Source organism: Oryza sativa, chromosome 4 (assembly GCF_034140825.1).
Source record: "Oryza sativa Japonica Group chromosome 4, ASM3414082v1".
NCBI classification, from domain to species: domain Eukaryota; kingdom Viridiplantae; phylum Streptophyta; class Magnoliopsida; order Poales; family Poaceae; genus Oryza; species Oryza sativa.
The window spans coordinates 30,201,197-30,222,407 of record NC_089038.1 but is presented as its reverse complement, the minus strand read 5'-3'; the positions used below and the strand labels follow the sequence as shown (position 1 = coordinate 30,222,407).

The 21,211-nt window shown below is 49.0% G+C and overlaps 1 non-coding gene across 1 annotated transcript; it reads left to right on the top strand.

Moving 5' to 3' along the window:
• The first annotated feature begins 4,820 nt into the window (after window positions 1-4,820).
• On the top strand, window positions 4,821-4,959 carry LOC112938824 (small nucleolar RNA Z247). The gene has a single exon (XR_003242144.1). It is a non-coding gene; the product is annotated as a small nucleolar RNA Z247 (small nucleolar RNA).
• The last annotated feature ends 16,252 nt before the right edge of the window (window positions 4,960-21,211 follow it).

Genomic DNA, 21,211 nt, shown 5'->3' with positions numbered 1-21,211 from the left:
GCTTTTAAATTATTTTCAAGATATTATTTCTTTCTTGTGTTTGAGATTCCCAAGCCAATAGATTTAGTTGTGTGTCTGGCATGGAGGGAATGAAGCCATGTGAGCGGAATTGAATGTGAGCGTTATGAATTGAAGATCTGAACTCTGAGAACTAAGTACTCCTACTTACTCCCTCCGTCCCAAAAAAAAAAAACAAACCTTGGGTTTTCATATCCAATTTTGACTGTTCGTCTTATATGAAATTTTTTTATAATTCGTATTTTTATTGTTGTTAGATGATAAAATATGATTAATATTTTATGCGTGACTTATCTTTTTAATTTTTTTCATAATTTTTTTAAATAAGACGGACGGTCAAATGTTGGGTACGGAAACCAGAGTTTGTCTTTTTTTGGACGAAGGGAGTACTTCAGTAGTGCTGAACTGCTAATGTCAACTTGGAGTAACTCTGTACTCATGCATCCATGAAGTCATGAACCCTCCACGATCTGATGTCTGATGAGTGGGCACTGTGGATGGATCGTGGCTGATGGTTGTAGAATCGTAATCAACTTTATGATAAGGTCATAAGGATAATTTATCCATTTTACCATCTAGTCAGAGACCTTGTCCCCTTTTTTCTCTTTTTCTGAAGGCAGAGGTTGACATGATCAAGAAATTCAAGATCTCTTCCTGTTGTTTCTTCATTGCTTTTGCCGGTACACTGCGCACCAAGCGATTGTTTCCATTTTCGTCCGGGAAACTATAATTGTGGTATGGCTCTTCCAGTCGAGCACTGTTTCAACCACACGACGACAGTTGCCGGATTCAGTACACAGTCCGTTGGCAACATTTACTAGTTCGTTGACGTTATCGCGTTGCATGTAATGTACAGGATGAGGTACTCGAACAGGTATGAAGTTTTGGTCAACAAATCCAGCAAATCTTCAGACTGGTCCTCCAACAGACGTAGGTTGGCTCTCCCGTTCTCCCAGCTGCAGGTTTTCGTAACTTCTGAAACTGCATATCCTCCACTGCCACCTTGATCTGAAATTCTGAATCTACATCGGTGACAGTTCTTTTGATCTCGTTTGATGGCTGTTGCCATCACCTCTCAGTCTCAGGCTCTCACCGGCGCGCCACTAAGGTCAACCGGCTTCATCATTCTCATCGATGCATTTAAAAAGTCAAACTCGATACATTAACGGCTGCAGATTTGGCGAATAAACTTGCTGATGAAAAGCTCGCAATCATGGGGCATGCTTAGCTAGAAACCACCATCGACATGGGCAGTTGAGTTGGGAGGTGATTGCCTCGACAGAGATTGGCCGGGGTTTGTTGCGTGCGAGCTCGCTTTCTCATCATCTCGGATGGACTCCCATCATGGCAGGTGCTCTCGCTCTGGTCGAGAAAGGTCGCTACCTTTCCGGTTAATCAGAGGTTAGCTCCGCTAGTGCGGTGGTGGTGGCCGTGGCCGTCGTCGTTGTCGTCCTGCCAAAAGCTTGCGATTTCACCGAATCGCGGTGAGCTGTGATGCGCGCGCGCGGGCGTGTGATGGGTGGATGCACGAACCTCTGCTCGCCTTGTGATCGATCGTGCGCTCTGCCTGCCGGTTGCTGCATCTCTTGAGAAAAAAGAAGCAGCATGATATCACTATGGAAAAGGCGTATTTTTTGTTCGATTTTCGCAGTAATCCCAGAGCTTTTCTACACTCCGCTGGGTATTACTATATGTTTATTAAGGACAGGAGTATATGAAAAGTGGATTTTGATTTTTTTTAGATAATGGAATAAATAAATATCCCGGCCTTTACTCAAAAGAGCTACAGCCAATTATTATATAGAAGCCAATTATATGAAAAGTGGATTTTGATGAGGAACATAAAGCTTTAATGCTGACTGTCTGACGGCCGTTGGTTTGCTAGTACACATTGCTTCGCTGTATGAACTCCGAAGCCACATGCCATTGTCAACCGGGTCAAGTACGCGTATTATTGGCTTTGGGGGAGTGAACACTAGGTTAGTCCAGTACCCGAGTTCTTGTTACAGTATTGATGAGGCCAACAGAAAACTCCTACTCGTTGACGGTATCGAATGAACTAATGCCCATCCGAGGGAGACGATTGCCAGTGCAGTACTGATTTGTTTCGGTTAGCTGCAATAACTCTTTTCAGTGAAAGCTTGACAAGAAACTGCATAAGTTCTGAATCCTTATATTAGATTATGACAACAATTTGCAAGCAGGGACAAGTGACAACAGTGGCTTGGTTGCTGCTTCAATTCAGCACAGCAAGCAACAGGATCAACCTTCCCAATCTTGTTCTTTTTCCGCGTCAGAACTCAAAAGTCTCAGAATAAGCAACGACCAGCCGAAGATTTTCTAAACCACGCCATTTTCAGCACAGCAAGTGGTATTGGGCCAATTAATTAGGCATTCTGAATCCATCTGCAGTCCATATAAGATTATGCATGTGACCAAGGAGTTGCGTGTCAGCTTCAGTTGAGGCCTTTGTGGATCAAAATCATCTTGCTCTATAGTCTAGACCAAACATTTTTCCCTTTTCTTCTTGGTAATTTGGAACCATGACATTATAATTTTGTAACGTTTGAGATATGTCATCGGTATCTCAATGACACGTAGAACCCACATGAGTCAATGGCATGTGGGTCAGGATGGTATAGCTCAAATTTTTCAAAATTATAATGGCATGGTTCAAATTTTCCCTTTTCTTTTATGCCTGTCACACACGTACAACAGAGGCCTGGCTGAGTGGTAGGTCGAATTATACCGTTGAGGTCCTTAATTTCTGACTATACATTTCTCAGTTGAGGCCATTAATTTCTGACCATACATTCCTGTCGGATTACTTTAGTTTTGTTGCATGAATTTGACAAAACTTCAACTTACACGGGAAAACTTGGAGCGATCAATAATTGGAAAATTCCTCGCGAAAAAAGAGAGAGAAGAGAAGGTGTAGCAATGATACGCTTCTTTGCTAGGTCAAACTGAGCAAACAAATACTTCATCCGTCCCGAAATATAAGAATCTAAAACCGATGGGACATAGTATTAGAAAATATCCTATCCGATTTTAAATTATTATATTTTGGTTTATATCCTATCCAGTTTTAAGTTATTATAATTTAAGACGGAGGGAGTATAAAGCAAAATTGCAAACGGAGTTGTCAATGGCGTGACAAGTGGTTGGACCTTCTGTGAAACAACCCAGAATCAGCCCATTACATAATTGGGCCGTGGTGAGACACACACAAACAGGACCAGTAAAGTGTTTGGGCCCTAGCTGCACCTTTACCATGGTTGGATAAAGGAAAAAGTACACCGAAGGTCCCTCAACTTGTCAACGGGATACAAAACCGTCCTCGAACCGCAAAACCAGATATATAGGATCCCTTAACTATATAAAACTGGTCACAATAGGTCCCTTGGCGGTTTCGATCCCGGTTTTATCCTACGTGTCTAATGAGTCAGCGTGGGACCCACGTGCGCCCCACATGTCAGCTTGTCCAGTCAGCCTCTATTTCTTTCCTCTCTTCTCTCCCTTCCCCTTCTCTCTCTCGCTCTTCTCTCTGGTGACTCTGGGTAGCCCGGCGCCGCCGGCCGACAGGTGGGGAGGAGATCGACGGTGCGAGGTGGGAGAGGAGGTCCGGCGGCCGGCGACGTGGCGGCGGAGACGACGCGGGAGCAGGGGAGCAAGGCGGCAGCGGCGGCGAGATGTCCACGGTGAGGTACTGGAGGCGGAGCTCCGTCGGGGCGGGGAGCGGGTCCACGGCGGCGGACGGCAGGCACGGGATTGCGTCGCGGCCCCACGCTGGCGCCAGCACCGGCGTCGCCCGCCTACGCGCGATCTCCTCCACCGCCGTCATGAACTGCAACGCGCCGAGGGCCGAGGGCCGATGCGCCGGCGGCGACGCCACCGATGGCTGTCGTCGGGCGGTCCGGGAGAGGCGACAGAGGAAGGAGAGATCGAGGATGACGGCGCCATTTCGGCGGGCGTGGCGCAGCAGTCGGTGTGCTACCACGGCGACAAGCAGTGGACAGTGTCGGTGTCGTGGGGGTTCGCATGGTGCATGGCGCATGCATGCGATAATGGCGCAGCTGCTCACACCCGTAATAGCTCATCCAGTGATAAGGTTGTTAGGATTAGTTTCTTATCTCCAAATTTGTTCTATCTCCTTATCACTTGTAACTGAACATTGTAAGCCACGGTAGAGGCTGTTTCTACCACTATTTAACAGAGATGCGGCCCGAGGCAAAGGGTTCAACGCTTCACATTTTATCACATGGTATCAGAGCCTTTTCCACCTCGGTAGATTGCATCTATCTTCCACCACTCATGCCGTCGTCGTCTTCCTCAGGCGCGGCAGCTGTAAACCTCGCTCAGGGCCATTCCGTTACAGAGAAACTCGGAAAGGCAATCATGCACTGTGGAAAGCGCAAGTTAGCGCTGCAGTGCGCGGAGCCCGTCTCCAGGGCTACCTCACCGGCGCTGTGAAAGCTCTAGACGCCGAGATTTCAGTCACCGTCGATGGGAAGACTGTGACAAAGCCGAACCCGGCATTCGAAGATTAGGAAGCCAATGATCAACTTGTTCTTGGCTATCTCCTGTCATCTCTTTCGAGGGATGTTCTGATTCAAGTCGCCATGTGCAAGACGGCGGCTGAAGCTTGGTGAGCCATCGAGGAACTCTACTCCAGCCGCACCCGTGCAAGATCGGTGAATACCAGGCTCGCCCTCACCAACACGAAGAAGGGAACAATGAAGGTCGCTGAATACGTTGCCAAGATGCGAGCTCTTGGTGATGAGATGGCTGCCGCCGGTCGTCCTCTTGATGAAGAGGATATGGTGCAGTACATCATCTCAGGGTTAGATGAAGACTTCAGCCCGATCGTCTCTGCTCTCTGCACCAAGTCCGATCCCATCACGGTTGGGGAGCTGTACTCTCAACTCCTCAACTTTGAAACTCTCCTTGATCTCTACCGCAACACCGGTCAGGGAGGGGCTGCTTTCGTCGCTAATCGCGGCGGCGGGCGCGGCAACAAAAACGGCGCCCACAACAACTTCAACGGCGGCAGCGGCAGGGGAGCGCTGCGCGGACGCGGTGGTGGCCAAGCACGCGGTGGCCAGGGGCGCGGCACAGGGCCCTGGATTTTTCATATTTTGGTCCTTTTAAAAAACTTATTTCGCAAATAGACCCCTAAAAAAACTTATTCTAGAAATGGTCCTTTTTGGGGCGCCAGAGTGGCTGGCGCCGTCATCCAACGGGACGACGCCAGCCTCTCTGGCGCCGTCCTCCTGCCACCATGGCGCACGCGAACCGACGTGGTAGGAGGAGGGCGCCAGCTATGCTGGCGCCGCCCCAAGGAGGAGGGCGCCAGCATGGCTGGCGCCGCCGCCTCCATTCCTGTTTCTCTGTATGGAGTTGCAACGGTGTCATTTTTATTTTATTTTTTCGGATGTTTTTTCACACTCAGGATCACGATACAACCAACCACAAAAAAAATTTAAACTCGAACTACCACTTAGCTAAGTCTGAAAATATCTAGCATACCACTTAGTCTACTTTGCACCTTCACTAAAATTAGACCATAACTCCTTTACTAAAACCCTTTGATCAGCATGTTAAACATAATGCACTCTACCACTATATGAAATTACTTAATCTAATTCAAAATATAACCACATGAAATGACATATATAAGTTAAACAGTACATAGAGATGCAATTTTTTTATTTTTATTTCATTTTTTTGATATTTTTTTCACACTTAGGAGAACATAGGAACCAACCGTATAAAAAATAAACTCAAACGGACAAAATATGTGACATGTAGAATTTTCCAAAACTCTATCGAAACGGACAAAATATGTCATCTATTAAAATAGGCGTAACTTTCTCATACGGACTTGAAATCAGGAAAATAATATATGCACGGACATCTACAGAAAAAGTTACATCCAATTCTCCCTAGCTTTGCCGGGTTCGGTGATATTAAATCCCCCAAATTCCGCTTGCAAGATTGTGTTTTCGAGGAGAGAAGTTTTTCGGTGGAGCTTTGGAAAATTCCACATGCCACATATTTCGTCCGTTTGAGTTTATTTTTTACATGGTTGGTTCCTGTGAGTTCCTAAGGGTGAAAAAAATATCAAAAAATAAAATAAAAATAAAAAAGTTGCACATCTCTCTCCTCTGCACTAGTTCGGAGAGAAGAGAGGAGAGGAAAAATTCTACATGTCACATATTACGTCTATTTGAGTTCAATTTTTCTATGGTTGGTTCTTGTGTGTCCCTAAGCGTGAAAAAATATCAAACAAATAAAACAAAAATAAAAAATTTCGGGGGGGGGGGGGGGGGGGCGCCGCCACTCTGGCGCACTCCCCCTAGCCACCTCAGCATCACCCCGCCACGTCGGCAGGGGGACGGCGCCAAAGAGGCTGGCGCCGTCCTGTTGAACGACGGCGCCAGCCACTCTGGCGCCTCAAAAAGGACCATTTTTTGGATAAGTTTTTCTAGGGGTCTACTTGCGAAATAAGTTTTTCAAAAGGACCAAAATGTGAAAAATCCAGGGCCAAGACAGGTGCCCCACCTGCCAGGTCTGCTTCAAGCGCGGGCATACCGCAGCAGACTGCTGGTATCGCTTCGACGAGGACTACGTCGCAGATGAAAAGCTTGCCGCTGCTGCTACTAACTCATATGGTATAGATACAAATTGGTATATTGATACAGGTGCTACAGATCATATTACCGGTGAGCTAGAGAAACTTACCACCAAGGAAAAGTACAACGGCGGCGAGCAGATTCACACGGCTAGCGGAGCAGGTATGGATATTAGTCACATTGGTCATACTATTGTGCATACCCCTAGTCGTAACATTCATCTAAATAATGTTCTTTATTTTCCTCAAGCTAAGAAAAATCTTATATCTGCTAGTCAGTTAGCCGCTGATAATTCTGCTTTTCTTGAACTTCACTCGAAATTCTTTTCCATAAAGGATCTGGTAACGAAGGACATTTTGCTTGAAGGGAAATGTAGGCATGGTCTCTACCTGATCCCTAACTCCTTTGGCTGATCAACCAGCAAACAAGCCCTTGGCACCGTCAAGCTATCCTTGTCCAGGTGGCATAGCCGTCTAGGACATCCGTCTCTTCCTATTGTTAAGAAAGTTATTAGCAAAAATAATCTCCCATGCTTAGTTGAGTCAGTCGATCAGTCTGTGTGTAATGCTTGCCAAGAAGCAAAGAGTCATCAGTTACCTTATGTTAGATCTACTAGTGTGTCTCAATTTCCCCTTGAACTTGTTTTTTCTGATGTTTGGGGCCCTGCCCCAGAGTCTGTTGGGAGAAATAAATATTATGTGAGTTTTATTGATGATTTTAGTGCTAAAATATAAGTCTCAAGTCTTTGAGAAGTTTAAAGAATTTCAGGTTCTAGTTGAACGAATGTTTGATAGAAAGATTATTGCCATGCAGACTGATTGGGGGGGAGAATATCAAAAACTTAATTCCTTTTTTTGCAAAAATAGGAATTGATCATCATGTGTCATGTCCTCACACTCGTCAACTGAATGGGTCAGCTGAGAGAAAACACTGGCATATTGTTGAAGTGGGTCTCTCTCTTTTATCTTATGCATCAATGCCTCTTAAATTTTGGGATGAAGCCTTTGTTGCAGCCACTTATCTCATCAATCGTGTGCCTAGTAGAATCATCCAAAATTCTACACCTCTAGAAAAATTGTTCAAACAAAAACCTGACTACTCATCCTTGAGAGTGTTTGGTTGTGCTTGTTGGCCTCATCTTCGTCCTTACAATACACATTGTGGAGATTATGGGTACCCCATACCCACACGGCATGGTTATCCGACTAGTTATAGGGGATAACTTATATGTATGGAATATGTAACAGATTATGACTTGGGTATTACGTTTCCTTGTATATTACGGAACGGCCTAAAGTCCTGGTTTGATAAGATTGTAAAGTAGAGTTAGGAAACCGATACCGTATTGGATAATGTTTCTATCTTGTAATCCTGCCCCCCATTCTATATAAGGTGGGCAGGAGGCCCTCTAGAGGGCATGAGACAACCTGATCGTCAGATCAATACACACTCAGCGGATTCAAATCCCCAAACAGGAGTAGGGTATTACCTCTCATTGAGAGGGCCTGAACCTGTCTAAATCCTTTGTCTCCACATCCATCCACTTTTAGGTCTCGTGCGCTACCCCGTTTTATTATTGCCGAATTCATGTTTCGACAGTTGGCGCGCCAGGTAGGGGCTGCGTCGAGTTTCCTATCAACGAGCGCGATGGAATCAATTTCATGAGTCGCCGACTTCGCTTTCGCTTTGGGAGTTTTCACTTCCTTTCCGTCGACCACTTCTTCAAGCTCCTCTTCTCTGACTTGATCCAAATCAGTCAGGGGGAAACTCAATCTGATTTTTATCATTATTTATCATATTGATTTTTAATCTCAGATTAATTTCTTGCTATTTTTTGTTGTTGTTCGCATATAACTACGCGGCACTATTGAGGCGATTGATGCTGGTCATGGACTCGAGGCGTCTCAGCTTTCCGGTCGATCGGCCGCGAGTCCACTCCGCCGGCTTGTCCTCGCCACCGCCATTGCTGATAGCAACAACGACTTCACCGCCGGCCTGCCTCCGTCGCCGCCGACTGGTGTCATCGCCTATACGGTTGGTCGGTCACACCACCGTTCATGGGCGTCCATGTCTTCACCGACCGGCTGGCCTTCGCCGCCGCCGACTGGTGTTTCCGCCTGCACGGCTGGCCTATTATGCCGCTGCTGTTGGGCGTCTACGACTTCACCACCGGCCTGCCTCCGTCGCCGCCGACTGGTGTCCTCGCCTATACGGTCGGTTGGTCACACCACCGTTGATGGGCATCGTCATCTACACCGCCGGCCTGCCTCCGTCGCCGCCGACTGGTGTCCCCGCCTATACGGTCGGTTGGTCACACCACCGTTGATGGGCATCGTCATCTACACCGCCGGCCTGCCTCCGTCGCCGCCGAGTGGTGCCTCCGCCTACACAGCTGGCCTATTATGCCGCCGCTGTTGGGCGTCTACGACTTCACCGCCGGCCTGCCTCCGTCGCCGCCGAGTGGTGCCTCCGCCTACACGGCTGGCCTATTATGCCGCCGCTGTTGGGCGTCTACAACTTCACCACCGGCCTGCCTCCGTCGCCGCCGATTGGTGCCTCCGCCTACACGGCTGGCCTATTATGCCGCCGCTGTTGGGCGTCTACGACTTCACCGCCGGCCTGCCTCCGTCGCCGCCGAGTGGTGCCTCCGCCTACACGGCTGGCCTATTATGCCGCTGCTGTTGGGCGTCTACGACTTCACCACCGGCCTGCCTCCGTCGCCGCCGACTGGTGTCCTCGCCTATACGGTCGGTTGGTCACACCACCGTTGATGGGCATCGTCATCTACACCGCCGGCCTGCCTCCGTCGCCGCCGACTGGTGTCCCCGCCTATACGGTCGGTTGGTCACACCACCGTTGATGGGCATCGTCATCTACACCGCCGGCCTGCCTCCGTCGCCGCCGAGTGGTGCCTCCGCCTACACAGCTGGCCTATTATGCCGCCGCTGTTGGGCGTCTACGACTTCACCGCCGGCCTGCCTCCGTCGCCGCCGAGTGGTGCCTCCGCCTACACGGCTGGCCTATTATGCCGCCGCTGTTGGGCGTCTACGACTTCACCGCCGGCCTGCCTCCGTCGCCGCCGAGTGGTGCCTCCGCCTACACGGCTGGCCTATTATGCCGCCGCTGTTGGGCGTCTACGACTTCACCGCCGGCCTGCCTCCGTCGCCGCCGATTGGTGCCTCCGCCTACACGGCTGGCCTATTATGCCGCCGCTGTTGGGCGTCTACGACTTCACCGCCGGCCTGCCTCCGTCGCCGCCGAGTGGTGCCTCCGCCTACACGGCTGGCCTATTATGCCGCTGCTGTTGGGCGTCTACGACTTCACCACCGGCCTGCCTCCGTCGCCGCCGACTGGTGTCCTCGCCTATACGGTCGGTTGGTCACACCACCGTTGATGGGCATCGTCATCTGCACCGCCGGCCTGCCTCCGTCGCCGCCGAGTGGTGCCTCCGCCTACACGGCTGGCCTATTATGCCGCCGCTGTTGGGCGTCTACGACTTCACCGCCGGCCTGCCTCCGTCGCCGCCGAGTGGTGCCTCCGCCTACACGGCTGGCCTATTATGCCGCCGCTGTTGGGCGTCTACGACTTCACCACCGGCCTGCCTCCGTCGCCGCCGATTGGTGCCTCCGCCTACACGGCTGGCCTATTATGCCGCCGCTGTTGGGCGTCTACGACTTCACCACCGGCCTGCCTCCGTCGCCGCCGATTGGTGCCTCCGCCTACACGGCTGGCCTATTATGCCGCCGCTGTTGGGCGTCTACGACTTCACCGCCGGCTTGCCTCCGTCGCCGCCGAGTGGTGCCTCCGCCTACACGGCTGGCCTATTATGCCGCCGCTGTTCGGTGTCTACGACTTCGCCGACCGGCTGGCCTTCGTCGCCGCCGACTGGTGTCCCCGCCTATACGGTTGGTCGGTCACACCACCGTTCATGGGCGTCCACGTCTTCGCCGACCGGCTGGCCTTCGCCGCTGCCGACTGGTGTTTTTGCCTATACGGTTGACGGACTTCGCCGCTGTTAATGGGCTTCATCATCTACACCACTGGCTTGGTTCCACTGGCGCCGACTGGCGTTTTTGTCACCATTGATGGACTGCTTCGTTCCCACATCGGCTACTTCTGCCATCACCAAGGGGAATATTACAAAGCTAAGTCATCATTTATTTTATTCTTTATATGATATTTTTCCTTTTCCTCTGCCTCACTACACCAATTGGTCTTCCATTGAGTAGTGAGTCGGGGGCTACAGATGTTATATCATATTTTTTATAATATTTATCTTGATTGCTTGCGACATAATCTGAGTACAAAAGTACCTATCGAGTTATGGAGTTCTATCTTCCTATGCTTTCCGTTTGGTTTGCCAATGGATGGTTGCCTTTGGGCCGATTCCTAGCACCCGGGGGCTCGTTGGATGGACCGAGTAACGCAAGGTGCTAAGTATTATTCGGAATAAATCAAAAGCATAGAGATGAGATAAATTTATTTTCTGCTCTTAATAATTGCAAAAGTACCCGAGTAGTAAACTCCGATCCGTGAAACTTTGACGAACTCATGTCACTCATATGTCGCCGCCGACTGGTGTCCTCGCCTGCACGGCTGGCCTATTATGCCGCCGCTGTTGGGCGCCTACGTCTTCACCGACCGGCTCGCCTTTGCCGCCGCCGACTGGTGTTTCCGCCTGCACGGCTGGCCTTTATGCCGCCGTTGTTGGGCGTCTACGTCTTCACCGACCGGCTTGCCTTCGCCGCTGCCGATTGGTGTTTCCGCCTGCACGGCTGGCCTTTATGCCGCCATTGTTGGGCGTCTACGTCTTCACCGACCGGCTTGCCTTCGCCGCTGCCGATTGGTGCTTCCGCCTGCACAGCTGGCCTATTATGCCGCCGTTGTTGGGCGCCTACGTCTTCACCGACCGGCTCGCCTTCGTCGCCGCCGACTGGTGTCCACGCCTGCACGGCTGGCCTATTATGCCGCCGTTGTTGGGCGCCTACGTCTTCACCGACCGGCTCGCCTTCGGCGCCGCCGACTGGTGTCCTCGCCTGCACGGCTGGCCTATTATGCCGCCGTTGTTGGGCGCCTACGTCTTCACCGACCGGCTCGCCTTCGCCGCCGCCGACTGGTGTCCTCGCCTGCACGGCTGGCCTATTATGCCGCCGTTGTTGGGCGCCTACGTCTTCACCGACCGGCTCGCCTTCGCCGCCGCCGACTGGTGTCCTCGCCTGCACGGCTGGCCTATTATGCCGCCATTGTTGGGCGCCTACGTCTTCACCGACCGGCTCGCCTTCGCCGCCGCCGACTGGTGTCCTCGCCTGCACGGCTGGCCTATTATGCCGCCGTTGTTGGGCGCCTACGTCTTCACCGACCGGCTCGCCTTCGTCGCCGCCGACTGGTGTCCTCGCCTGCACGGCTGGCCTATTATGCCGCCGTTGTTGGGCGCCTACGTCTTCACCGACCGGCTCGCCTTCGTCGCCGCCGACTGGTGTCCTCGCCTGCACGGCTGGCCTATTATGCCGCCGTTGTTGGGCGCCTACGTCTTCACCGACCGGCTCGCCTTCGTCGCCGCCGACTGGTGTCCTCGCCTGCACGGCTGGCCTATTATGCCGCCGTTGTTGGGCGCCTACGTCTTCACCGACCGGCTCGCCTTCGTCGCCGCCGACTGGTGTCCTCGCCTGCACGGCTGGCCTATTATGCCGCCGTTGTTGGGCGCCTACGTCTTCACCGACCGGCTCGCCTTCGTCGCCGCCGACTGGTGTCCTCGCCTGCACGGCTGGCCTATTATGCCGCCGTTGTTGGGCGCCTACGTCTTCACCGACCGGCTCGCCTTCGCCGCCGCCGACTGGTGTCCTCGCCTGCACGGCTGGCCTATTATGCCGCCGTTGTTGGGCGCCTACGTCTTCACCGACCGGCTTGCCTTCGCTGCCGCCGACTGGTGTCCTCGCCTGCACGGCTGGCCTATTATGCCGCCGTTGTTGGGCGCCTACGTCTTCACCGACCGGCTTGCCTTTGCCGCCGCCGACTGGTGTTTCCGCCTGCACGGCTGGCCTTTATGCCGCCGTTGTTGGGCGTCTACGTCTTCACCGACCGGCTTGCCTTCGCCGCTACCGATTGGTGCTTCCGCCTGCACGGCAGACTTATTATGCTGCCGTTGTTGGGCGTCTACGTCTTCACCGACCGGCCGCCGCATCCGCCGCTGACTGGTGTCACCGCCTGCACGGCTGGCCTGTTATAACGCCAACTGATGCTACCTTCTTCACGGCTGGCTACATCGCTGTCACTACTAATAGGCATCAGTATCTTCAACACAAGCTGCCTACGTTTGCCATGGCTGCCGACTGGTTTCTTCACTTCCATGGCTGCATGATTCTGCCAGTGTTGATTGGCCTTATCTTCTTCACCGCCGGTCGTCTCGTCTGCTGCTGACTAGTGCCCTCACCTCTACGTCTGGTTTATACAGCTACCACTACTGATGGACATCATCGTCTTCCGTTGCCGACTGGTTATGCCGCCGCCGACTAGTGCTTTTATCTTCACAACTGCGCGTCTTCGCTACCAGTTTGCTTCTGTTGCTGCCGACTCGTGTTCACTTCATCACGGCGATGCAACTTTGTCATCATGGTGGAGCGACTTCTTCTTTATTATCTTCGGCACTGGCAAACTCTATTGCTGCTACTTCGCAAGTTTTACTACTTCACCAACCACGACGTCTTTGTGAACCTCGACATCTCGGCATGCAATGCCATGATATTTTACTACAACAAGTGACTCTCCAATATTCAGGATTTCTACTTGGACACCTTCAACACATATCTTCAATCAAGCAATGACTACTCGACGACAAGAAGCTATAATTCTCGACTCTATGTTCAGTTGTTTTCCAACTAACCAAAGAGTCGGGGGCTACACAAATATAAGGCTCAAAATTTGACAAATTTTATGTCAAGCTGAAGAAATCAATTAATCAGCCAATGAGTCAACTCCAGGAGTCATTATCTTCATCTTTGCTTCGGAACAGACATTCTACTTCAACAACTTCAAATATTTCGGTTTAGACGAGTTGGGCAACAACATCAACTCTCCTCCAATTATTTGTCTTCACGGTTGGCCTACTACGCAACTGCCGATAGAGGATCTCATCGTTATCATCGGCTGCTACATCGCTATTGACTGGATCACCGACATCGTCATCTTCATCAACATCTTGTCAAGCCTCATCAACATAGCCTACTCTGCTGCCGTTGATGGGAAACTTCGTCATCATAGTCGGCTATCTCTGTTGCCGCTAATCATCATTACCGTCGGATGCGTTTGTCGCCGCCGATTATTTTCTTCATCTTCATGATTGGTGGATTTCGCCATCACCGTTGATGCGCGTCTACATCTTCATCGTCGGTTTGCTTTTGTCACCACCGACTGTTCTTTCGTTGTTGTTGGGCGCCTACATCTTCACTGCTAGCTGACCTGACTGTTGCCGACTGGTTTCTTCGCCTCCATGGTTATGCAACTTCATTACATTTGATTGGTGGCATCTTTACTACCACTGACATCTTCCGTTACTTCTGATGAGCAATTTCGTCTTCATGTTGGTCATTTCATCTCCATGCCGACTGCGTCAGCTATTGCCAATAGACAATTTTGACTATGACAGAAGAACAAGCTATATGCTCAGGGGCTCATCAACTCAAGCGTGAGGATTATATCTCCAATTTGGACTTGTTCCGGATACATTCCACATGGATTCATAGTCATGAGTCTATTTTCTATGCTCAAAGACTGGACCAATTATTATTCCCCGTAAGGGCTATCAACCGAATACTTGCGCCAGTCGGGATTCAATTATTATATTTATTTTGGAGTATCCCATAAGGGATAATCATTCAGATCAGAAGCTATTCATATGAGCTACACTTGGTCTATATTACCCGGAAGATTTATTACTCGGGAGCATGTTACATGCGTCATCCTTTAAAGGGTGTCGAAGGCATATTTTTTGGCCTAGGCCTAATATGTCTGCAGCCCATATTTTCAGGTGTGGCCTGTCACGTTCTTTTAGGGACTTAGGCACTTTTTGCTTAGGCCAAAGTGCGCGTGATCAAGTGCCCAATACCTTAAAATCCTTTTATACCGCAGTTACTCAACTTTTTAGGAGTTGGTACAATGCATCTTAAAAGGTGTCAAACAGTAAAGCTTTATATAGCTGTCCCGCTGACTTTTTAATATAGTCATGGTGCTGTTTGGGTTTTAAAGCAATTGATTGGTTACAATATCGTTGCTTTTTGCCACGTAAGTGTGCATTTTTATTGACCAATATTATGGCTTAGGCTGATTATATATTGTGGTCATTTTTCAGGCGGTTGGTAAATCCTTTATGAGTTTATTTACTCGGATTTTATACCACATATGCCGTATATTTCCAGGTGTGGTGGAACCATGTGTCTTCTAGGGACTTAAGCACATCTGTTAAAGCAGTGTGCGCATGGCGTATGCCCAATACTTTGGAAATTTCTTTATTCACAACATACAAGCTTTTTTATAGCTGTTTTGCTATGTGAATTTTCAATAATGTAGCCAACTTTAGGTTACACTCATCATATTTTACAAAGCAGTCGGTATATCACTCGGATCATGTTATTCAGGGATTTACACCGCATATGCTACATATTAATATCAAGTCGCTTGGTTAACTATAATTATCGAAGCCACTCGGTTGGTTGGATTATTTATTCCTTGACTATATGCTTGGTTTGTTCACTTAACCGCATAGTCGAGGGCTACACCTATTAGGTGCATCTAGTCGATGCACCTGACTTTATTTTTCAGCCCTCCACAGTCTTCAGATTTGGTAAAAGTACTCGGGAGACCATGGCAAAGATGATTGAAGTACTCGGCCTTGGAGTAATCTGGTTCGAGAGAAGATTATCTTTTCGACTGTGAAGGTCTCAGGGGCTACTGTGGAGATTATGGGTACCCCATACCCACACGGCATGGTTATCCGACTAGTTATAGGGGATAACTTATATGTATGGAATATGTAACAGATTATGACTTGGGTATTACGTTTCCTTGTATATTACGGAACGGCCTAAAGTCCTGGTTTGATAAGATTGTAAAGTAGAGTTAGGAAACCGATACCGTATTGGATAAGGTTTCTATCTTGTAATCCTGCCCCCCATTCTATATAAGGTGGGCAGGAGGCCCTCTAGAGGGCATGAGACAACCTGATCGTCAGATCAATACACACTCGGCGGATTCAAATCCCCAAACAGGAGTAGGGTATTACCTCTCATTGAGAGGGCCTGAACCTGTCTAAATCCTTTGTCTCCACATCCATCCACTTTTAGGTCTCGTGCGCTACCCCGTTTTATTATTGCCGAATTCATGTTTCGACACACATAAACTCCAATTCCGTTCCAAACAGTGCGTGTTCCTAGGTTTTAGTACTCACCACAAAGGATTTAAATGTCTTGATGTGTCATCAGGCCATGTCTACATCTTAAGAGATGTTATCTTTGATGAAAATATATTTCCCTTTTCTACTCTTCACTCAAATGCAGGAGCAAGACTTAGGTCTGAAATTCTTCTATTGCCTTCCTCCATGACAAATTATAATACGACTAGTCCAGGGGGCACACATGTAGTTACACCAGTGGCTAATATTCCATTACCTAGTAATAATTTAATTGTGTCTGATGCTGATGATGTTGTTTCTGGAGAAAATGGTACAACACATGAGCAGGAAATGGAGAATACCATGCATGGGGACGTGCATGGCAACATCGTGCATGGGGAGGCGGCACTGGAATCGACGCTACAGGACAGCAGCACTGTGCCTGACCAGGACGCTGACAGCAGTGGCGCAGCCTCTGCTGCAGCCTCTGGCGCTGGAGGGGACAGTGTCAGTCTGGGAGATGCCGAAGCAAATGGCGCAGCAGCAAGTGGCGAAGCTAGCAGTGCAGATTCCCAGCCGGTGCAGCCTGATGTGACAGCTACAGCAGCCCGTGCACCGAGACCACACACTCGCCTGCTGAGTGGTATTAGAAAAGAAAAGATATATATTGATCGAACTGTTAAATATGGTTGTTTTAATTCTACTTGTCGAAACTAGATTTCGGCAATAATAAAAGGGGGTGGCTATCAAGCTGGAGAAGTGAATGGGTTTGGAGACAAAGGATTTATACAGGTTCAGGCCTTCTTATTCAAGAAGTAATACCCTACTCCTGTCCGGGGATGAATCCGCCGAGTATCTTATTGATTGTATGATTTGGAGAAAATCAACACATGCCCCTAGAGGCACCCGGACCCCCCTTATATATGGGAAGGAGTCCGTGTTACAAAAGATAATCTATATCCCTAACGGAATATGCAGATACAGATAAAATACAGTCGTAACCGACTAAGTCTCAAGGTATTTCCTTGATGTACAAGTTGAGAAACAAACCCGAGATACAAATAAGATATTCTATCTATATTCGGTATCCTATATTCAGTCCAAATATCATCGCCGTGTAGATATGGGATATCCATAATCTCCACAGTAGCCCCCGAGACCTTTGCAGTCAACCATCATAGCCTTCTCAAAGATAATAATCCGAGTGCTTCAAACTTTTCATGCCAAGGCCTGCCGAGTAGCGAAGACGAAGACTGTAAAGGGCGAAAAGATAAAGAATATGGTGCATCGAATAGATGCACCTAATTAGGTGTAGCCCCCAACTATGTGATTAGTTAACAAACTAAACATATAGTTGAGAACAAAATAATAGCACAATCGTGCATCATATGACAAAAGCATACACGGCGCCTAAAGAAGCATTCTTAGCCGACTGCTTTTTAGCCATAATTAAAAGGAATCCGAGTGGTTAACACTCTAAAAGGTTCACGAATGAACACACTTGACAGGCATCCGAATAGAAAACTCTAAAGATTACCCACCAAATATTATAAAAATTATGGTAATGAATAAGTCTAATAGCCTAGGCTATGACTATTTACCATAATGAAAACAGGCATATAACATACCAAGGAAATGACTATGGTAAAAACAAGTCATTCCAAGTTAACCCAGACAGCTTTTGTAGCCTAAAAAAGCTTACAAAAACAGCATAACACCTTTCTGTCGGGCACCTTTTAATTTGCATTGCAATAATTCCAAAGAATTATATGACCGCGTAAAAAGGATTTTATCAGCATTGGGCAACACTATTGTGCGCATAAATTGCCAAAGCAAAAAATGCCTAAGTCCCTAAGGAGCACAATGGGCCACGCTGTTAAAAGTACTGGGCTGAGGTACTGTTCAGGCCTAAGCCCATTCGCACCTCCGATACCCTTAACAAGAAATCCCGAGATCCAAGCGACACTTCATCTTCCCCGCCGGAACTCTCGCCATTTTCCCCACTCCCTGCTACAGTACAGAGCTACGCCGGCAAACTAGGGTTCACCATTCCACTCGAATCCACCTTCGAAAAGTTCATCAAAATCCTTCCCGTGATCCACCGCCTCAATCCCTCACCTCTCCCTAGCCATCCCTCGAATCAAATCAGCGCATTCGGAAAAAATCAATGGCGGAAGAGAAGGAAAGCTTTGAAGGCCAATGGGCGCCATCCGACGTGACGGAGGAGAACCTGAAGGAGATGGTGGCGCACGGCGTTCTCCCTGCCAAGGAAATCATCGGGTGGCGGCCAGCGTGCGGTGAGGCTTTTCCGACCCCCGATATACACGAGGCTGTGGTCTTCTCCCATTTCTTCTATGGCGGCTTCGCTCTTCCGACCTCAAAATTTTTCCGCGGGATATTAAGCTTCTATGGAATCAGCTTGCATCACCTAAACCCAAATTCCATAGTTCACATCGCCAATTTCGTCCATGTTTGTGAAGCCTTCTTGGGAATTAAGCCCCACTTCGCTCTGTTTCGCCGAATCTTCTTTCTCAAGCCCCAACCAAACAAGAGTAAGCCATGTGTAGTCGGAGGGGCCGGATTTCAGCTGAGGGGGACTCTGAGCCAGAAGTACTTCTCTATGCCCTTCAAGACCTCAAACAAAGGGTGGCATGCAAACTGGTTTTATATTCAGAATCCTGAGCCTGCTCTTCCCGAGTACTCTTGTCTTCCTCCGGTGTACCAAGATGCCTGGAACTCTCTTCCGATTGGGGATGAAGCAGCCCAAGCCTTGGAGCTGATGGATCGCATGCTAAAACTCAAAGAACAAGGCTTACAAGGAGAGCAGATTACTCGACACTTCATCAAATGCCGATTGGCACCAATTAAAGAAAGATCCCGTACGGCATTCGAGTTTGACGGCAAGCATGATCCTAATCGTGAAGAACCAGATTCTCTGGATTTTAAAATCATGAAGGAGAGAATGTGTAAAATCTTCTCAAATGCTATTGTCGTCAGCTACTCACATCAGCTGCCAGTTGTGCCATATAACGCATTCAATCCGCCTCCGCAGGTACGTATCCGAAATCTTCAACCCATGACCAAAACATAATCTTGTCTTCATGTTGAGTTAACTAACCGTGGAGGCATCTCATTCAGGAATATGTATTGATGAAGTCTGACCCCCCAATCACTCAGCGCCGGTCTCCTCGCCAGCACACCGTTCAGGGAGGTGGAGGGCCGACAATCAGATCAGATCCGCAACCTCAAACCTCCAATCCGACTGGGCAGACAGGTTCTCGCAAGAGAAAGCTGGTGCTTAATGACGACAAAGGCGACGACGGCAACAAATCTGGGGACAAAGGCTCGCCCAATAAACTCCCAAAGCATACCACTCCCAGGAAAAAACTGGCTAGTCGTCCAAGGCCAAAGATTAGAACATCTTCCAGGTATAAACCTTTTGGTACCATTTCACTTCGACATGCTTCTCTCATGGAAATAATACTGAATATTGAAAGAACACTTTGCAGGAAACCATCCGACATAGATCCAACTGGAAAAGATCCTGATCCGACTGTGACAGAACCAAGTTCATCCAAGGATTCTGAGCCGACTGCCGAAAGCCAGCCGACTGGCGCCCATACTTCAGGTGATAAGGCCAATCCGAGTGACCAGCCTCCGACTGGAAACCAGTCGGCAGCAACTGAAACTACAACAACCCAAGAGCCCCCGACTGGAAACCAGTCGGATGTAGGTCCAGATCAAGAAACTCCCGAAGTTGAAGCGCAGACAACAACTTCTCAAGGACCAGAGGCTGGTAACGACTCGATGATTGGGTCTCCAGATAAAGAACAAGGATCACCCCACGCTCAGCTAGGAACATCCTCAAGTAACTCATCTTCTCAAGTGATGCCGATTTAAATAACTTCAGCTTATTCGTCTAATATCTTGGAAATACATCAGGACCACCAGGCGATGACGAAGAAGAAATTCCTCGCATAAAGGCAGCTGATGACTCTCGTCCTCCTATCTTGCTCAAATGGTGGGACGAGAACTCACAAGCTGCCGGCATCGTCATAAATCGTCAAAAAGAAGATGAGGAAGTGTGCCAGTTGAAGAAGGCACTTGGAGAAGCCACTCGCATTGTGAATGTAAATCTTCCGGGTGACTGCCTTTGATGACTTTGTTTTCTCTTCAGCAAAACTAAACCATGAACCATCATGCAGAGAATCCATCTTCGCAATGAGGCCAAGACCGCAACTTTAGAAAAGCTGGTTCCTCATTTGGGAACTCTTGAAGCAGTTAGGGACCAGCTACACGAGGCCAAGGAGCTCGCCAAAAAGACAGAGAAGGAATTAAGGGACCGAATTGCTCAGCTCCAGGATTCAAACTTCGAGCTGAGTGGTTCATCAAAAGGTAATCTCTAGATCTGTCCCATTAATTTACGCTGTCGTAACTGTATCCTCAACCATTTGGATTTCAAACAGCGCAAGCCGCCAGGATGGCTCAAATGGAGAAACAAATTGAAGCCCTGGAAAGAGACAAGGTAGAACTGGCTGCGCAAAGGGACTCGGCCTTGAAGGAGGTTGAAGGTACTGCCAGCTGACAATCTGAACTTCTCTCTTTTTAATGCAGTAGATTTTTATCATAAATGTGTTTTGTAGACCGCAAAATCAAATCTCAAGCTCAATTTGACGTCCTGGTTGGTAAGATCAAGAGGCTTGAAGGAGCAAGAGATGAAGTCGCTAATGTCGCTACACCACTCGTCCAAGCTATGTTCCTCAATAACAGTGGTCCGAGTGCACTCGACGCAACCGAAATCTTCGACAAGCTGAGAGTTGCTCCGGATGTATATTTCAAGAATATCAAGAAAGCTGGAAGTATGGGAGCTAGCACGGCATTGGCGATGACCAAATCCTTGTACCCGAGGATTGAAATTGACGCCATTGATGGCTTTGCAGACGGGACAAGCGTAGAGGCTGCTCTTGATCTTATCAGCAATGCTCAAAATGCGGCTGACAAGATTGCAAGTGACGTCGTAGATCAATTCCGCAACACCGACCTTCAGCCGAGTAGTAATAACTCTGATGATGAAAGGACTGATTCTGACTGAGCATAAATGTAGCAAATGGAGGCATAACTTGTACAATACTGGTGTATTTATGCTGTGCTTGATAATTCTAGCCAAGTCTTTGAT